General features: G+C 50.3%; 1 long non-coding RNA gene across 3 annotated transcripts in view; it reads left to right on the top strand.

The window, feature by feature from the left end:
- Positions 1–9,601: 9,601 nt before the first annotated feature.
- LOC117202214 (uncharacterized) overlaps positions 9,602–18,563 on the top strand; it is a 49,078-nt gene continuing 40,116 nt past the window's right edge. For 2 of the 3 annotated variants that reach the window (XR_007476303.1, XR_007476302.1), the window contains exons 1-2: positions 15,154–15,450; positions 16,742–16,880. This is a non-coding gene — a long non-coding RNA (uncharacterized LOC117202214). Of the gene's footprint in view, positions 11,334–15,153; positions 15,451–16,741; positions 16,881–18,563 lie in introns of those variants that run through there. The other variant, XR_007476304.1, reaches the window with a different exon arrangement.

Here is an 18,563-nt window from a genome sequence, read left to right as displayed (position 1 = left end):
GCCTGTGAATTTCATCTTTTAAACAACGAACTGAGTCCTCCAGAAGCAAAGCAAACCAACCATAAAAAGTCTTTTCCCTCTGCCTCCGTTCCCCTCTTTTTCTCATAGCCAGGGTTCTCAGGAGGACACGGTCTACACTTGCCGTCTGCACACACGTTCATTCCCCAGTGCCTAGCTCTGCACCGAAGCCTCTGCCCATCTCACTGTTGGCTTCCCCAAGGCCCACAATAGCAGCCTGTACTGTCAGCAGCAGGGGACCCTCAGGATCCAGTGCCTGCTGGGCATTCTCGCCTCCCCTGGTTTCTAGGACTCGCTCTCCTCCCACCACCACTTTGTCTGATCCTTGTCAGCCTCTCTTGCTGGTTCCTCTTTCTCTGGTCACCCTGATAGGTATTAGAGCTCTGTCCTTGACTTTCTTATCATGCCTTAACACACTCTTCCTGCATGACCCCACTCCTCTCAAGGTTTCCATCGTTCTGATGACGCCCAGATCTGCACTTCCCCACACAATACAAAGGGCTGACATGTAACTTGTTTTGAGGACCTACTACACGCTGGGCACCGTTTAAGGACTTTCCATACATTGTCTCATCTGATCTTTACAACAAGCCTAGGAGGGTGGTACTATGATTGTCATCCCATTTGCCCAAGTTCACACAGCCTGAAGTCAGGATTTGAACGCTGACCCATGCTGTAACCACCACACTACTCTCCTTGCAGAACATCTCCATCTGGAGTTTCTTCATTTGCCTCAAGCTCAACATGCCCCAGATGGAACTCATATTCTTTCCCCACCTTGTATTTTTAGAGGAGGCTCTATACTTCCTTCTACAATTGGACAGGGAGGAACTCTTTAAGAAAAAGAAAAGAAAAAGAAAATAGTGACTACAAAATCAGGTTCAGAGTCCTGAAGCTTCAGCCTGGACTTTCCCCAACACATTTCCGGTGCCGCAGCAGGGTGACCGTCAGAAACACACATCGCATCAACCCTGCTATGACTCCCTATTTTCCTCTGGCTAAAGTCTAAATGCCTTCGCCTAGCATTTCCCAACTCTGGTCAGCCTTGCCAGGCTTACTTTTCACTGTGCTCTCCTTTTGTTCCTTTTTTCAAGAAATAATTCTTGAGTACTAAGGGTTCTGGACCCAGTTCCAATGTGTGTGTGTGTGTGTGTGTGTGTGTGTGTGTGTGTGTGTGTGTGTGTGTGGTGGGGAGGTTTTCCCACACCACGAAGCAATGCTCAGGGCATCATCAAGGTGTCCTATAACCCAATTCAAATTCTGATGCTATATTCCTGAAGTTAGCATCAGATCCCATAAGTTAAGGGCTCAGTCTCACAAGACTGCCCCCTGTCCCCAGCTTCAGAGGCCAATCTCAAGTCCAGGTTGTCCCCTGTGCTTCTGACCTACCGGCTGTGGATCAGAGATATCCACAGCCTTCTCCTTAGGTTCTATTAACTTGCTAGAGTGGCTCACAGAAACATTTTACTTACTAGATCATCAGTTTATGATAAAAAGATATAACCAGGAACAGCCAGATGGAAGAAACAAATAAGCAAGATGGGTGAGTGAGGAGAGTACTATAAATTAACCAAAATCACGTCACTGAGGGTGCTACTTTAGAAGAAATGGTCAAGTCACTTTACGAGAAGGTGACTTTTGTGTGAACAGCCAAGCAAAGAGGAATAGAAAGTCCTGATGTGAACGACTTGAGCATGTTCGACGATCAGGAAAGGGTAGGAAGAGTAAACAGGGAGAGGGCCGGGACGTGAGGGTGGAGAAGTCTGCAGGGACAAGACCATGCAGCATCTTGCAGGCCATGGAAAGGAGTCTGTACTTCATTGGAAGTGAGTCAGGGGCATACGTAATTGTTGAGTGGGTGAAGGAGTGAATGAACACATAAACATGATGCATGTGCACTGTTTCAAATGTAGTTTGTCTCTGGTGTGTCTCTGCCTTGAGCCCTCGGCGCCACCTTTACCTGGACCCTCTTCTGACCACCTGGTTGGTGTCAGGTAAGACAACCTTTGTCCTGAACGCCAGGCACGTTGCTGTTGGACAAACTGAGATGCCCCAGGTCCCATCTCAGAAAGGACAGTTATCACCCTTGACTGGAAACAGCCCGGGGCTAGCCCTTACCTCCTGGTCCAGGGCTGATGTCCTTGCAATCCCTCAGGACTCCTGGGTGAAGAGCGAGGTCATAGACTAGGGTGGCCGCAAGGGCCAGGGACAGGGCAAGAACTGGGAAAACCCAGGAAGTTTGGCAACAGAGCAGATTTTGGATCTTTTCAACCTGCTGTAGAGCACAGGGAACTATACTCAGCATCTCGTAATAACCTACATGGAAAAAGAATCTGAAAAAGAGTATATATATATATGTATAACTGAATCACTTTGTTGTATACCTGAAACTAACACAACATTGTAAATCGACTATACGTCAATAAAAATTTTTTTAAAAAGATTTTGGATCCTTTCTTGAGCATTCATCGCTACATGAATGACCTTGGACAGGCCTCTTCACCTCTCAGGCTCAGTTTCCCCACCGTGACATGGGGACACAAGTCATTGGGTTTGGGGGAAAGGGTAAATAAGACCGTTTAGTAAAATAGTAGGTTTAGACAAACATTATTTGCTCTTCCTTTCTTTAAACAAATAATGACCCCGTTGCCTAGAAGTTAAACTGTACCGTCAGAAAGCACCTTTCTTCTTTGCTCCTGCTCTATCAAACCGAGAAAACACCAAAAACCATGTGGTGAGTCTCAGTTCCCCATTTCGTTTATATCCAAGTTGATATTTCCCTTTTGCCACAATAGAAATAAAAAAGGAAAAGAAAACTCGAAACGGCTTCACTTCCCCTTCCCTCAAGATCCAGCATGACAATCCCTCCAGAGGCAGAGCTGCAAATCAAAAGAAGCAGCAGAGTCTTCAGAAGGCAAGGGGGCATCACTCCAAGGCTTAGAAATCGAGGACAAGAGCTGGGAAGCCGGCGGGCGCCGGCATTAGACCAAGCCCCCGAGGGCCTCCGTGAGCTTGGCTTGTACAATACCCTCCCCTTTCCCCACGTCGCGTGGGAGCAGATCGTTCAGATTATTGTGGGAGCAGCAATTCATGTGGCCGAATTATTTTTCTCTCTCATTTAGCTCTTTTTGTCTTGCTCTTTAAAACAATGTCCAAACAGACTGTGGGCCACACCGGATCATCTAGGGTTCAGTGTTTTGGGAGCTGGTTTTCTGAAAGCCCTGGTCTCAGGAAAGCTTAGCAAGTCGCCACATTTCACTAGGGGGGCCAATGTGGAACATGTACATACACACACACACACGCGCGCGCGCACACCCCTCCCCTTGCCCCAGTTCCACACCACTCCCCTACCCTCAACCGCAGGAAGTAGATTTCTCAACCAGCAGGGCCGGGTATGAGTCACAGGCAATTCCGTTTTCTTTGGGGGGCATAAGACTTCCCTCTAGCTCTTGGGGCCACGAGGGGTTGCTGAGAAGGAGATGTGGTCCTGACCTTGAAGGAAATTCCCATGTCTGTACCGTGGCTGGGGAAGAACACAGTTTCTTTTCTCAGCCACCTCGAGGGTCAAGGATGCCCTCGTTCCTGGTAAAGGACTGATGTCTGCAGGCGTTGGTGCAACGTGGTGTGCGGATGCTAGGGAGAGGGTGCAGGAAAGGAGGGCTAATATGAACTGTGGGCTCCTCAGCAGAGGCTGCCCAGGGTCGCATGATGATGGGGAGTGTGTATGTACGTGTGTGTGTGTACACACACTTATGTGCAGCTGGTTACTGAGGCTTTCAAACTTTCCTCCAGGAGCTGCTGCCTTTGCGGAGGGAATAAAGGAAAAGTCCCTCTCCCCTCTCCCTCCACCTTGGTGGATCCATGAGGAAGGGTGGTCAGGTCCATTGCTCACACAATGTTCTCCTTTTCCTCAAATCAGCTCAGACTAAGCAAAGAAACAGGGTGGTGGTCCTCCCCCAAAACGCATCATGGTGGCAGGAGAGGAAGGGCCCTACTTGGGGGGACAAGACTCTCCCTGAATCCATGAGCGTTGTCCCGACGGCTCCCTGGGGATGGTCAAGATGAGTCTTCAGGAAGACTCATACCAGGCATCTTCTGTTTCTTTTCCTTTCTCAGGTGGAAATGATGCATCCCTGTCTTTGTGATCCACCTGCAGGCTGCCCACCACCCTTGAAAGGGACAGAGAGGAGAGAGACAAACCAAGCAAAGCCAGTGGGCTTCGAAAGCAGCCTTAGCTCCGATTGCCGGCGCTGCCCCAGGGGCCAGCCCTGCCTGAAGCCCTTTGAGCCCAGGTCACTGGAAGGCTGCTATGGGGCCATTTGCTGACCAGAGGGGCCTGTGCCTGTCTCAGGACACAGAGGGCTTCTGTTGGCCACTGACGCCCAGCGTGGGCAGGTGGGAGGGTACCAATCCCAGACAGCAAGTTGATGCAAGACGGCACCCTGCCCAGCCAAACCACAGGAAGAAGAGAAATTCAGTAAACAGAAGACACTTCACTGAACCCAAATGAGGTAAATGCCTATGTGTCTGACTTTTAGAAGAAAGGGGAACATGAAAAATGTATTCTTAGCAAAGCTTCTTCAGCAAAGAAAGTGTTTCACATCATGTGTCCTGGTGTGGGTACACTTCGGGTCACTGAGTCCAGAGTCCAGGTCACTGGCTTCTCCAAGTTCAGTGCCAAGAGTCCACGATGGCCTCTGCTCTGCCATCCAGGCTGCGGTCTCAGAAAGATCCTTCCACTCTCAAGATGTGGAGCTAAAGAGGGTTTCCACTCAGATAACCTGAAACCCAGCAAACGGGTTAAGCTCCTCAGCCCCTGGATTAAGTGCTGTTTTGCTGTGCTTACCCCAGCAGAGGGCAGGGCAACATTGCTCTCTTCTCTCCCCACCCCAGCGCCAGGTCCAAGGCCAGAGGAGGTGAGCATTAGCAAAAATGTGGCTTGTTTTCCTTGGGTGGAAAGGTTGAAAGCCTGACTTGCTTCCGGGCCTTCGGCTGGCCTAGGTGCTACAAAGAGGCTGATGTTACTGCTTCGAGCATCAGCGCTGTGGACTGTGCCAGGAGTGTGGGTGTGTGCGTGGGGGCTGAAGCCTCTTTCACCCTGGGTTCGCCTCCATCCCTTCCATGGTGAGGCTGGAAAGAAAGCGTGCGGCTTCTCCCGAGGCCTTAATCAACACCCTTGCCCCCATTTAAATCCTGTCTGGCGTCTGTCTCCTGCTAAGGTTGTGACATCACTGCACGACGTTTCCTCTTTAGCAAAGCGGGGTCCAGGTGGTGTTCAAGGGTTGGCCCCCAAAACTGAAGAGAACAAGAATCAAGGATGGTGTTTACTCCCTAGGAAATGTGCTGTTTCTCAGGAAAACGGCAGAAGCCCCAGATGCATTTGCCAGACAGAGCTAGATCAGCAGAACAGTGGGCTTGGACTTGGAGGCCAGTTCAGTTCCGCCAGTGGGAAGAAAAACAATGCAGAATGTGGTTTTCTCGTTCCTGGGGTTTAGGGAGCTCAGAAACTCCTTCTCTCTCTCTGTCCTTGCTGCACCATTGTTAATTGTGGAGGAAACTCTGCCCTCTCTTAGCATCGACATTGAGCTTCCAGCAGCCTCAGTTTATCTGGCAGTGAAATGGAAAACCTCATTTTAAACTCATCACCTATGGTATGAGAGGTGGGTGTGACTCCCATGGGCCTTTCCATATCTTCTCCTCCCCCTCAATCACCCTTTCTCTTTCTCCCCTGGCTTCTGCTTGTTGTTTCTCTTTCCTCCTACTCTCGAGGTCCTCTGTCCTCTGTCATCTCTTTGCCCCCTCCAGGCAGCAAGATGAAGAGCGTGCCACATTCTGGTTAAGAAGTTTTGCTTTGCAGAAACACAGCCAATTTACGATCCTGCCCTTCCCATCTAGGGACTTGTTTATTTACATTTAGCAACCTGAGGAGAGAGGTTTAGCTGGGAGTTTCTGAGGCCTGGGAAAATTACAGTGATACTTAAAAGTGATGCCCTCACCAAGGTGCTGAGCTGGTGCTGTGTGCCCAAGCGGCCACTGAGCTCTGAACAGAGGGGCTTGTGGAGGGGGGGTGTCGGAAAGGAGGGGGGCTAAGGTTCCCCCTTGGAATCATGGTTAACTTTCTCCGTGTTCCCAAGCCAAGAGACAGAGACAGAAGCACAGAGGGAAAGAGGGAGACAGAGCAAGACACAGAGAGAGCCAGAGAGACAAAGAGAGACCAGAGAGGGGAGAGACAAAAAGTCCAAAGGGTAAAGAGAAAGAAAGAGGTGTGGCAGTCTTGAATATGTTTAAAAATCACAAATAAGATTTGAACAGAGGGGAAAGGGTTTAAAAGGGATTTTTCCCCTTATTTACTACTAAATGAAAGAAGCCCTGCAGCAGGTGACTGGCGACCAGGGGAAGTTCCATAAGAACCAGGACCAGTTAAGTGGCAAGGTCCCCGAGCCTTTGTTCCTGGCCTACAGGGCAACTTGTACCTTCTGCATTTTTCTGTGGTGCTGGGTGGTTGAAAAGTACGGTAGACCAGGCACTGAAGCTTGTCCTGAAGAGGCAGGTCATGGGTTGATGTGTCTGGGGTGTCTCATGTCTCCCATCCCATTAGATATCCCTGTCCTACTAACACCTCTCCCCCTCAAGCTGTAGATGACGTGTTAAAGCAGGGAGTGCAGGCCCAGGATCATACATATCCCAGCTGGAACCCAGGACCTGCCACTTACTAGCTATGTGTTTGAACCAAATTCCCTAATCTCTGCGAGCCTTGGTTTTCCCATCTGGAAAATGGAGGTATTAATATCCCACAGTGTTATTATAAGAATTATTAATAATAGTAGTACACTATTAAACAAGGAAACAAGTAATGGTCTTGGCTCTTAACCAACACATACTGAACACCACACTGTAGGTGTGTGTCATACATTCATGATCCCAAGTCGTCCTCACATCACCTCCACCAGGTATGGACCACAAACATTCTCACTTTTTTTTTTTTTTTTTTTTTGCTGTACGCGGGCCTCTCACTGTTGCAGCCTCTCCTGTTGCGGAGCACAGGCTCCGGACGTGCAGACTCAGTGGCCATGGCTCACGGGCCCAGCCGCTCCGCTGCATGTGGGATCTTCCCGGACCGGGGCACGAACTCGTGTCCCCTGCATCGGCAGGCGGACTCTCAACCACTGCGCCACCAGGGAAGCCCAACATTCTCACTTTTTACATGACACTGAGAAAGGCAAAACCAAAAGTTCCCGCTGACAGGGTGGCTCCAACACCCTTCCCTTTCACAGCCAACACATCATAGGCGAACAAGATACGTGAGCTTCCTTTCCTTCTCCACCTACCAATGGTTTGGCTTTCTGTTTGGACAGGCCCATTCCCTGCAGCTGGAGTCCAGTCCTGCAGAGCTGCAGAACCCTGGAGAAGCAGTCCAGCCTTGGAGGGCGTCGGGAAGCACCTCGTCCCAAATCCATCAGCCAATAGCTGGCGGAGGCACCCGGGGCAAAATCATTTTCTCTCTCTGAGGCCTCTGATTCCTCATCAGAGGAATGGAAGTAGAGGTGATGCTAAGGGTCTTCCTGCCCAGACAAGTTATTTCGAGGACCCAGGGTAGGGAGGCGGTGTTATCAGTACAGAGAAAAGCCACAGCTCACAGGAAGGGCAGAATTCTCTTCCTCTCTCTCAGCCCCACCAAGAGCCTCTGTTAGACCTATAGACCCTCGGGGCGTAGGCCAGGCTGTGGCTGCACCCAGACTTTAGAAGGGGAAAAAGGAGGACCACACAACCTGAAACTTACTCTGACCTGGGGTTTAGGCCCCCAGTCCATTGAGAGCAGTCAAATTTCAGGATAAAACACATAGGTTGAGAGATCAGACATGTGGGGCTTCAAGTCCATCTTAAGAGTCTCTTCCTAGCTGTGTGACCTTGAGCAAGTCACTGTCTCTCTGAGCCTTAGTTTCCTCATCTACATAATGGGAACAAAACTAGTGCTACCTCCAAGGGTAGATGTAATAAAGCAAGGCTTAGAAAGCACCTGGCCCAGCCTCCAGGGCACAGCAAATGCTCATCCACGCTGCTGCCCCTGTACCCGTGCTGAGAGCCGAGGGGCTGTGCTCCCGGGCTTCCCATCCCCACCTGACTCAGGACCTCGTCCTGCCACCGCTGTCCATACCGGGTACGAGTGCCAGTTGCAGGGTGCGTAAAATGGCGTTTGAAAGATGAAGGCTCTGTGCAGCTCATGGATTTTCTGTTTAAATTTACTGATTCCCTAATTATAATCTCAGCAAGAAGGAAAGGACCGAGACCAGCAGGGGCTGTCGAAGAGCAATTACTTGGCAATTTTCTTTTTTCCAGTGGAAGCGAAGGGAGGTGTAGGAGCACGACACAGGGAGCTCAGATGGGCGGCTGCCTGGGAGCTGACTCAGCGCTTCTTTGCAGGGGATGGTGCTTGGGGGGCAACGGGGGAGGGGGAGCTGGTGGGTGACTTACCCATAAAGTGACATCTCTTTGACATCCCCCTTTCTTGCAAAGCTGAAACAGAGCCTGTTCTCCCCTTCCTTCCTGGTTAACAGATAACTGTAGGGCACATACCTCTTTGACAGATCTTTCTTTTTCTTTCATAATTTCCAAAAGTAGAAAGAACACTTGCATAGAATTATCCAGGGTGCTTGTCAGAGATTCAGGCCCCAAAGTCTCACCTCAGACCTACAGAATCAGCCTCTGCCGCCTGGGGTGTGGGCACTGACATCTGCACGTGGCTAGTGGCCTGGGAGATGCTCACAGATGCTGAAGGCCGAAAGCCCCCCACGGTGGGCTATAAACTCCTTGAGCCCATCCCGTTTCCACATGGCAGCAAGATGCAAGGCTGGGCCCAGTGTCTGACACCCGGCGATCCGTCATTGCATCCTTGGGCAACTCAGCTCATCACCTCTTGGATGCCTGGGGTCACCAACTTTGGAAGTGTCAGACGCAGAAAAGGATGGCTGAAGGCTTGCCTTGTCCTCTGCATAGAGTGACCCAAGCCAGTACATTGTCGTTTGCAGAGTGTCAGATCCAGAAGGACTCCAAGCAAGCAATTTCTGAGCGTGAGAACAAAGATGACTGGGCTTCAAAATCTGGTTCCACCATCACTTACCAGCAGGACAACTTTGGACGTGTTGCAGAACCTCTCTGTACTTCACCTTCCTCAACCGTAAAAATAAGACAATAACAGAACCATCTTCCTGGGAGGATAACTTACGATTACACGGGACACATGCACACCAATGCACATGTACGCCCATGCATGCACACACACAAACATGTGTGCATGAACACACGGTACCTCGCAAAGTGCCGGGCACCTGCGAACTGCGAATTGACTGCTGTTGCCGGAGGCTTACTACACTCTAAGCACAGTGCTGAGTGCCATAGCTGGATTTTCTCATCAAATCCTCACCACCTGGTAAGTAGGTTTTTGTCCCATTTTACAGAGGAGGGAACTGAGACTCAAAGAGATGAAGTACGTGGTGCTAGGTTAAAGAAGCAGTGAGGTTGGAGCCATTGGTTTATTCATAAAATATTGATGGCTCTGTGTGTGCCAGGCTCTATTCAAGGCATTGGGGATTTTGTGGAAAACAAGAAAGACAAGGTTCCTGGTCCCTTGGCAATCACGTCTGTTTGGGGGAGATTTGGAGACTGACTCTAAATTGTCTGACTCCAGAGCCCAGATGTCTGCCCACCACTCGTACTGCCTTCTTCATAGGCGATGGGTCTTATGATCATTGTCAAGCACACGGCCAAGCCTCTCCCATCTCCTGTCGCTGCGTCTGGGTCCTGGGACTCTGTACTTGGAACAGAGTGGGACTTGCTGAGAAGAGCTCTGATCCTGGCATGGGGAAGCAGGTTGAGGGTAGAATACAGACCACCAGGTTCAGAGTGAGGGTTGGAGGGTCTCAAAAACTGTGAGTAGAAACAGTACTCATTTTACAGTCAGATCTAGACTTTGCTGCTTGTGATTCCTGAAATCGTTGTCCAAAGCGCATTGACATCTCCCCATCACTAGGAAGGATACCTGCTCCTCCCCCAAGTCCCCTGACCTACATCTTCTCAGGATCAGAAGGGTGGTCACCCCTAGCCATGTGGGCTGCAGATCAGGGAGTAGGAACTTGGGCTCCCTCTAGTGAGACAGTGGGGGACCTGCGTTCTAGGCGCAGAGCAGCCTCTCTGTAGGACTTCCTCCCTGTCAAGAAGATGGTGGGGTTGAGAGAGTCCTGGTCAAAAATAGCCCCTCCTGTGGCTGCCAAGAACGGCAACAACTCCCCAGCAGAGCTGTCAGGAAAGCTCGCTCTTCTGAGGTCCTTGCCTCTGCACCTAAACTTCCCCCAGCTGTGCACACACAGATCCCTGGGTTCTGGACCCATGTAGCTCCCTCAGCCTCTGCACCAAAACTTCCTCCAGCTGTGCACACACAGATCCCTGGGTTCTGGCCCCATGTAGCTCCCTCAGCCTCTGCACCATACTCTTTGCCACACCAAACAGCACTGCTTTCCCTGCTGGGCCCGTTGGGCTGGGCTTGCCCCTGGCCCCTTCCTGCTCACCCCGCTGCTCCCTACCGACTGGGGGTGGGCCATGACAGAGATTGGCCCTGAGCCCCATTTCCGTGCTCAGCTTTTCCTCCTGGAAGCCACCCCATAGTATTTTTGGAGTCACTTAACACCCTAATGATTAGCAAACTCTTGCAACCAGATGCCTGGGCTCTGCTGAGTCAGCAGATGTCCCAACAACAGTGGAGAACAGACCGTGGGCAGTGTCACTTCGAATGAGTCTCGTGACCTCTCAGGGCTGCAGTCTCCTTGTCTGAAAACTGAAACAAAAGGCTGAGGTTAAAAGGGACAAAATATGGGAAAGCACTTTGGAAAGTATAATGCACAAGCCACTGTTAGTATTTCTATTATGTTTGAAACCGGGAAATCAGCTGAGATGCCTTATCCTTTAGGATTCCAATGGCTTTTCTTGGATGTCCCCCACCACGACCATGTAGTGGGCCCCTTCTGCTCTCAGTCTCTCTGCTATTATGTAGATGTGGGGAGAGGTGTACGGAGGTCAGGGTATTCCCAGTCACCTGGACTTCTGAGCACCTGCTAACACTGAATTAGGCCAGCTTAGGGACCTGCTTGGTTTCATAGGTACCCTGATTCTATTCCGCATCAAATCCATCTGAATTTGTAATTCAATCCCTTCTCCTAATTTTCACTATAAAAATCTGACAAATCCTTTGTATGTAGCCAACGTCACGGGAAGTCTGGGGAGACAGACGGAGCTTACCTCACAGCCACACAGACAACTTAAAGGTGAGTTTCGACATCTCCCTAAACATCCCTTGGTTATTCCCAATACCTGGAGGCCAGCCTCCATCTCCACTTTCCTAAGCCCTCTTCAGCTCTCTCCCATCCCAAATTCCTACCACAGAGAAGTTTAGGTCTTTCTTTCTTCAAGGACCCACACCTCTATCTACAAAGGCAATCCCTTCCCTGAGAGGAGCTTAGGTGTCAGTTGAGGGGATAATAACTTCTTTCTCTCCACTACACTTTGTCTCTGGACTCCCCATTCATGTGGGTAAGAGATAGGAAAGAATGAGGGCTGATGGGATGCTACTGCAGGGGCAGAGAGTGAGGATGTCGCAGAGAGGAGCTCCAAGGCTGCACAGAGTTCTGCCCCATAGTTATTTTGGAGGGGGTCTTAGCCCCTCAAGTCAGAGAATCAAACTCAAGCATTGTCTCCTCTACACGGCAGAGTCTTAATAAAGATTTGTCCTGAGCTGACCTAGTTCACTCACATATTAAGGAAGGCAGGACCCATACTCTTTCCAACCGAAGCTGAAGCCACAGAAGCAAAAGGGCCCTGGAAACGCCTCCAGGCCCATTGTGTCTGGTCCTTTGTCCTACTGCTCTGGGACCTCTGAAGCCCAAGGACACCCAGCTCTCAGACTCGTGGCCAGAGACAGAGACAGGAGATGTGACTGAAGCTTGGGAGTAAGGAGGAGAGACGCACAGTCATTGCAGACTCCAGATAATTCCATGTGGGGTCAGCACACCCTGGAGAGGCAGCCGCGGGTCTCTTCATCTGTATAGTGGCCAACATCATAACAATAACAACAGCAGCAACCACAAATGATAATAGCTGTCCTTATTTGAGCGCTTATTATGTGCCACGTCCTTACACACAGTTTTCATTGAGTACGGTAATCATATGATGTAACTACCCTCATTTTACAGAGTGAGGAATGGAAGAACCGAGGCTTAAGAGGTTTCGTTGGTCTAGAGGTGACATAGCTTGGAGGTGTAGGAACTGGGCTTTTAACCATCACATGGCCCTGCCTCCTAACCAGTATACCATTTAACACGTATCAATTCTCAACTTAGAAATGAACTTCTCAGGTATTATTTTATTTACCCCTCACCTCGATATACCCAACCTGGAAGCTATGTTACAACCACGTCACAGACAAGGAAACGAGGCTTGGACAAATGACAGGGTTCATCCGCCTCTCCTTTGCTCACTGGAATTCGAGGTCAATGCCAACGTAAAAGGTATTGACATTCTGCAGTGGAAAGATAACCTGGGGCGGGGGGAGTGTATATTAAAGGGGTGAGCATCTCCCTCCCCAGCATGAGCAAGCTTACGGACTAGGTGGAGAAAAACAACATGAACCACCCAAAAAGCTTTCACATCCCCTTTGGTATGCCATTGCCTCCTGCCCTTCTGGGAACACGCCAGCTTGGCACTGAGCTTCAATTCCTCTAAGAGTTGAGTTGGTTTCACTATTTGAGGCTCTGGGCACAGTGACAAGGGCGGGTTTTCTCGGATCTGCAGTGAGCATTACACCAGAGTTTGGGAAATAGCCCCTACTCAGCACTGCACCGATGCAAATGCCCCAGGGTCTCCCTCCTGCCCACTAGCCACCCAGGACTCTGCCGGCCCCACTGGGGGCTGATGTAATTACCAGTATGAGGATGCATATTTAAAGGGACTTTTATTTAACCGGTAAGTGCCTCCTCTCCAAGTTCCCTCCATCATTGCCTCTAGATGGATTTCTAGAACGATTGTTCTGACTTAGACCCGGAGCTGCCTGTGGTTTGGCCTTGGTCATGTGACCGTTCTCCCGGCTTTCTTGGTGGGTGGCCTTAAAGGTAGAAGGGACTAGTCAGTCTGGCCTGGCTGTGAATGTCAGGGTCAGCCCCTCTATTCTCCATGACGGGATCTGGGGAAACAGGACTGTGACTGGTACAGAGACAGGGAGACAACCATAGAAGCAGAGGGGACTGGCCACCCATGACGAATTACCTCTTTACTATTTCTGACACCAGCCTTGTTGCCACAAGGGATTTGGGTCATTTGTGACAATATATGTAATAAAATATAAAATGCAAGTGACCCAAAATCTGAAGGCAGTGTAGAATTTGGGTTAAAAACGCAGGCTCTCCACTCTCATTGTCATTGTTGTGGGAGAGCCCGCCTCTCTGTCTGTGCTGGGGCCCCTAGAGTGACCCAGGACTGTTGTGATTTTAGCAACTGAAAGTAGCTGCTTCCCCGGAAGCTCCTCGGTCCTGGGGAAACCAGGACAGTTGGTCACCCTGCCCGTTTAACACCAGAATCAATTCTGACAGTTGGGAGGTCTTATCCCCATTTTAAAGATAAGGAAATAGAGGCTTAGGAAGCTGGAATACCTGGCTTATGAGCACACACCTAATGAGTGGTTACGGTGGCAACTTAAGTTGAAGTCTCATGGGCTCCAAAACCCACGTTATCCATGGTGCTCTAAACCAGGCAAGATCCCAACCAGAGCAAAATTTCAAGCCTGTTTTGGTGGATTTATTCAAAAGAGCTTGGTGGCTGGAGGAACCCAGCTTGTCTCCATGAACAGTGGGGAGGTGGGCATTCTTCCTTGGGCTGCCTTTGGCACTGGGGATGGAGAGAAAACAGACCTGGTCCCACTGTCTGGGAGCTTGCAGACTCGGGGGACAGATATCAGGCAGACACGTATATAAAATAGTCAGGGAAGGCCAAGCGCCCTGAAGAAAGATACATGCACACACACCTGCCCCCGCTGGGTAAGGGAATCGGCGGTCAGAGGGGCGCTTTCCCGATGGAGTTGTTGGAGGGACCACTCTGCGGAGGTGACATGTGAGCAAAAACCTGAGTAAGGTGAGAACAACTTTGTGTGAATAGCGTTCCAGGCCGAAGAAGCGCAGTGCAGTCTCTGAGTCCAGAACATGCTTGGCCTGTGTGAGGAACAGTCAGGGGGCCCGTGAGGCTGGAAGGGAGTGAGCGAGGACCTTAACCCAGAGCCTTGCAGGGAGGCTGCTGGAGGGTTCAGGGCAGGAGAAAGACAGGACTGTGAACTGGAGGTGACAGAGATCAGCCCCTGCCCCCCACTGCAGTCTCAGCCACAGCAGCCATGTCTCCATGGGCCCCAGGGCTGGGGTCTCCTCTGGCCAGGGGGCTCAGGGTCAGGGCCACCGAAGTGGGAGATGAGGGTGGGGTGATGAGGAGTACCTTCCCCTGTGTCCCTGGTCAAGTGGCTCAGCTCCCTTAGTCTACCTTCGTCCTTGTCTCAGCATCACTCCAGGGTCAGAATCCTTTGTCCAGGCATCAAAGTTCTCAAGACGCTCTCCGTGCCCAGCACTGTGCTGGGATCTGAGGGAGCATGGAGTACGTGTCAGGCCTGGGATAGAAATGTGAACAAAAGAGACACACTCTCCCTGTTCTCCGGGCAGCTTACGTGCAGGGAGAGAGGCTGTCATTAAACCAACAGACACACAAAGGGGTCCACATTTATATGCGAATGAATACAATTGTGTATCCTAGGTGAGATGAAGTTGGAGAGATAAACAGTGGTGGAATCACAAGGGCCTTGAAAACACTGCCAAGCAGCGTGGGTGTGATTTTGAAGGCAATGGGAAGTCATTGATGGAATGTAAATGAGGTGCTGACTAAGCAGATTCACTGTGAGAAATGGGCCAATCAGAGAGGTACTAAGGAAGCAGAAGTGACGAGAACGGGGAATAGCTTGGATGGAACTAATGATGGCATGGAAAGACGGGAAACTTGGGTAGTTTTTCCCCAGAATGGATGTCCACCAGGAGCCTCAGAATGTGACCTTATTTGGAAAGAGGGTCTTTGCAGTTGCAATTAGTTAAATTAAGTTGAGGTCATACTGGATTGGGACCATTGTCCAATGACTATTGTGCTTATAAAAAGAGAAAGCAGACACACAGGAAGAAGTCCACGTGAAGATCAAAGCAAGTTGAGAGGGATGTAGCTACAAGCCAAGGAATGCCCAGGACTGTCGGCAATCACTGGAAGCTAGGAGAGAGGCAGGGAACGGATTCCCCCCTGAGCCTCCAGAAGGAACCAACCCTACCAACACCTTGATATCCAACTTCTGGGCTCCAGAACTAAACTTTAGTGAGTGACTAAATTTCTGTTGTTTTAAGCCACCCCGTAGGAGGTAATTTGTTACAGCAGCCACAGCAAACTAATACCGAGGGGAAAGAGGGTGAGGGAGAAATCAAGAATGACCCCCAGTTTTGTGACCTGGGTATCCTGGGAGGCTATGATGTGGTTTGCTGAGCTAAAGAACACGGGAAAAGCCATCTGGGCTATTTGCAAAGAGCAGGGCCCTGCAGACGCAGAAACAGGACAGGTATATTTTGATGGGAACATAAGAATTAAAGAAGCATCCAGAATCACTTGTATCTAGGAATTGGGACCCCAGCCCTAAAATGTGCATTTTGTGAAGCTGTGTCCTGCTTTCAGGGCCTCCGGGACGCAGTGGTGAGACACAGGGAGGCTGACTTCTAGGGCTCCCTGTTGGTCAGCCTGGGGCAGCCAGACCACACCTGTGGCCTTTGGTATCCAGCTGAAGCTGGCTCTTCTCTTTCCATGCTTACATAACACAGGGGGTCCGAGTCTAGTTCTGAGCGTAGTACGCAAGGGTGGGGGTCAGGAGAAGGCAGCACTGGGCCGGACGTGTCGATGGGTAGCAATGGGGTAACATCTGGGGCCACCAGACGGAGAAGGGGAGGTTTCAAGGACCCCCTTGGTCTCTCCCCATCTTTTCCCTGGAAGTCTCTGCAGCTGCACCATCTCCCTTCTCACCAGTTGCATAGCAAAACCGTGGTTCCTCCAGCTCCGAGCCAGGCCCTGCAGACGTGCTGACACAGTTGAGGGCAAAGGGCGTCAAGACCCCAACACGAGGTGCCCCGCCCTCAACACAAATGGGCCTGAGCAACGCCAGCCAACAGCACTCATGAATCTCCATCAGCTCTTAGGCATCATTTCTCATAATGATAATGGAGAAGGACACGGAGCCCCACTGGGAACATGGAGGCCTAGAGCAAGGTGAATCCCTCTCTGAGGACCACACTTGCACAGAACGGATTTTTCTGAGACTCAGAGGAAAAGGAAAACAAAAACTGATTTAATTCTGAGGAAATTGCCTTTTTTACCCACCTGTGTAAGCCTGTATTTAAATGCTAATATTTTGGGCCTGCTGGGATGCCACATTTATTTTCTCCTAAGCAGAAACAAAAAATCATTTATTTATGAGAATTCTAGCTCCTACACTCTCTCCTGAGTTCATACTTTCATTTCCATCGACGAGCTAGACTTTTCTCTCCCTAAGACAAATGGAATCTGTAACCATTTCACTCCCCAGACCTGATCCTCTTTGTATCCTTCCTGTTTCTGTTTCTAGGAACGCTGGTGGCTTTTGACTCCCTCCCATCCCTGAGACTTTCCTCTGATCAGTCACCAGTCCCATTGACTCCACTTCCTCCCCTGGAGTGAATCACCAAGTCTGCCTGAGAGCCTCCACTTCCCCATCTGTAAAATAGGTAACATTAAATCATAATACCAACCTCATGAGTTTGTGACAAAACCCAGATAATCCAAATACAACCCCCAGCACAGAGTAACAAGTCACGATGATTATAATGATCCCGACCCCCGTGGAATCTGCCCTTTTCCTCTTGGCGGTTGTTCTATTATGAGCTGTTTAGTGAGCTCTGAGATGACTCAGTCCTTCTGATCAGAAAAACAGACACTGGTCACTATTGGCTTCAGAGTATTTTCATGCTCTGAAATTCTCTACCTTATAAATGTGTGTGTTTATGGTCTGAGCACCCCCCCCCCCAACTCCACCTAGAAAATGCAATTTCCTCAAGGGAAGGGATTTTGTCTTTTTGGCTGGTGCATCCCCAGTGCCTGGCACACAGTGGGATTCTAGAATTTTAGAAGGGAAGACACCTAGACTGTGCCTGTTATTAAGCTACTGACCCTCAGCTTCAAGGGCTCCTTTCCCTGCCCTGCTCCGTGATGCTGGGCTGGGACCCTGCCAGCCACCTCTCTGCTTTGCCAGCAGTGCCAGGACAGGCTGTGCCATGGCGGAGAGGGAGGCTGCAGGCTGGAGAGGGGGCCTTGTCCCTTCCAGGCAGCTTCCTGCTCCTGCCCGTGTCCCCACGGCCACAGTGCTTTAGCCTAGCAGTGGCGGCAGCTTCCGGTTTCTGATATATACTTTTTTGAACTTCCAGAATCAACCTCATAGCTCTGCCTCAGAGATGCTAGCACCAGCCAGCCAGCACCCCTTCCTCAAAGGTCTGAGTCTCACTGTCACAGAGTCCCTCCTCCAGGCTTCTAGGTCCTGAGGGTCCCAGTTCTTTATGTCGTCACCCCTACCCCCAGCCCCAGCACTAGAGCAGGCAGCTGCTTCCCGCAGTTACCACCTCTGTGAGGCCTCACTGTCCCCCTTTGCCTTTCCGGTCCTCCAATACCTGCTTAACACGTCCTTATATGAAATTCTCTCTGTTAAAATAGCTGGTGTGGCTTGTGTCTCCTGGCTGCTCTGTGACTGAATCTGTGCCTACTCTCCACCTCCCTCCCATCCCCACAGCTATGGCCGTGGAGGGAATTCCCTCCAGGATGAATGTCTCCATTCTCTCTCCACGATGTTTTAGGGATGGGAGTTTATGATTTTAAGGGACAGCTGCTTTTTGCTTTTAATAGCGAGGCAAAACGCATCTCTCTCACACTGCCAGTGGCTTTAATTTTGAACCCTGATGAGATACTAAATAAGTTTCCGTGAATTTTTGAGTCAAATGTTAAATGGTCTTGACTCAAGATGGCTGTGTGACCATCAACAAGTTACTTTCTCTCTCTGAGTCTTTCCTCACCTGTAGAGTCGGTAACATAATAGTACCTGCCTCACAGAGTCATAAGGATTAGATCTGGGCAAAGTGAGTATTTAGAGCAGTCACCTGCATGTAGAAGGCGTTCAATGAATCCTGCTGTCATCGTTATCATTGTGAGGACAGCCTCTCCACCCTCTAAGGAATAGCATGTTTGTCCTGTCTTAACCTTGCACTCGGAGAGGTCAGTGCACTTTCCTGGGCCCAGACGCCATCTGGAGCCCCCATCTGCCTCTCCTCCTTCCCCCTGGAACTAGTTTGTGAAGATTCCCATAAACAGTTTCAAGTGGAGAGATAACTGTCTTCCCAAGTTCCTTTGGCTAACGCACACTG

Source organism: Orcinus orca, chromosome 3 (genome assembly GCF_937001465.1).
Source record: "Orcinus orca chromosome 3, mOrcOrc1.1, whole genome shotgun sequence".
Lineage (NCBI taxonomy): Eukaryota > Metazoa > Chordata > Mammalia > Artiodactyla > Delphinidae > Orcinus > Orcinus orca.
This window is presented reverse-complemented; position numbering and strand designations above follow the sequence as displayed.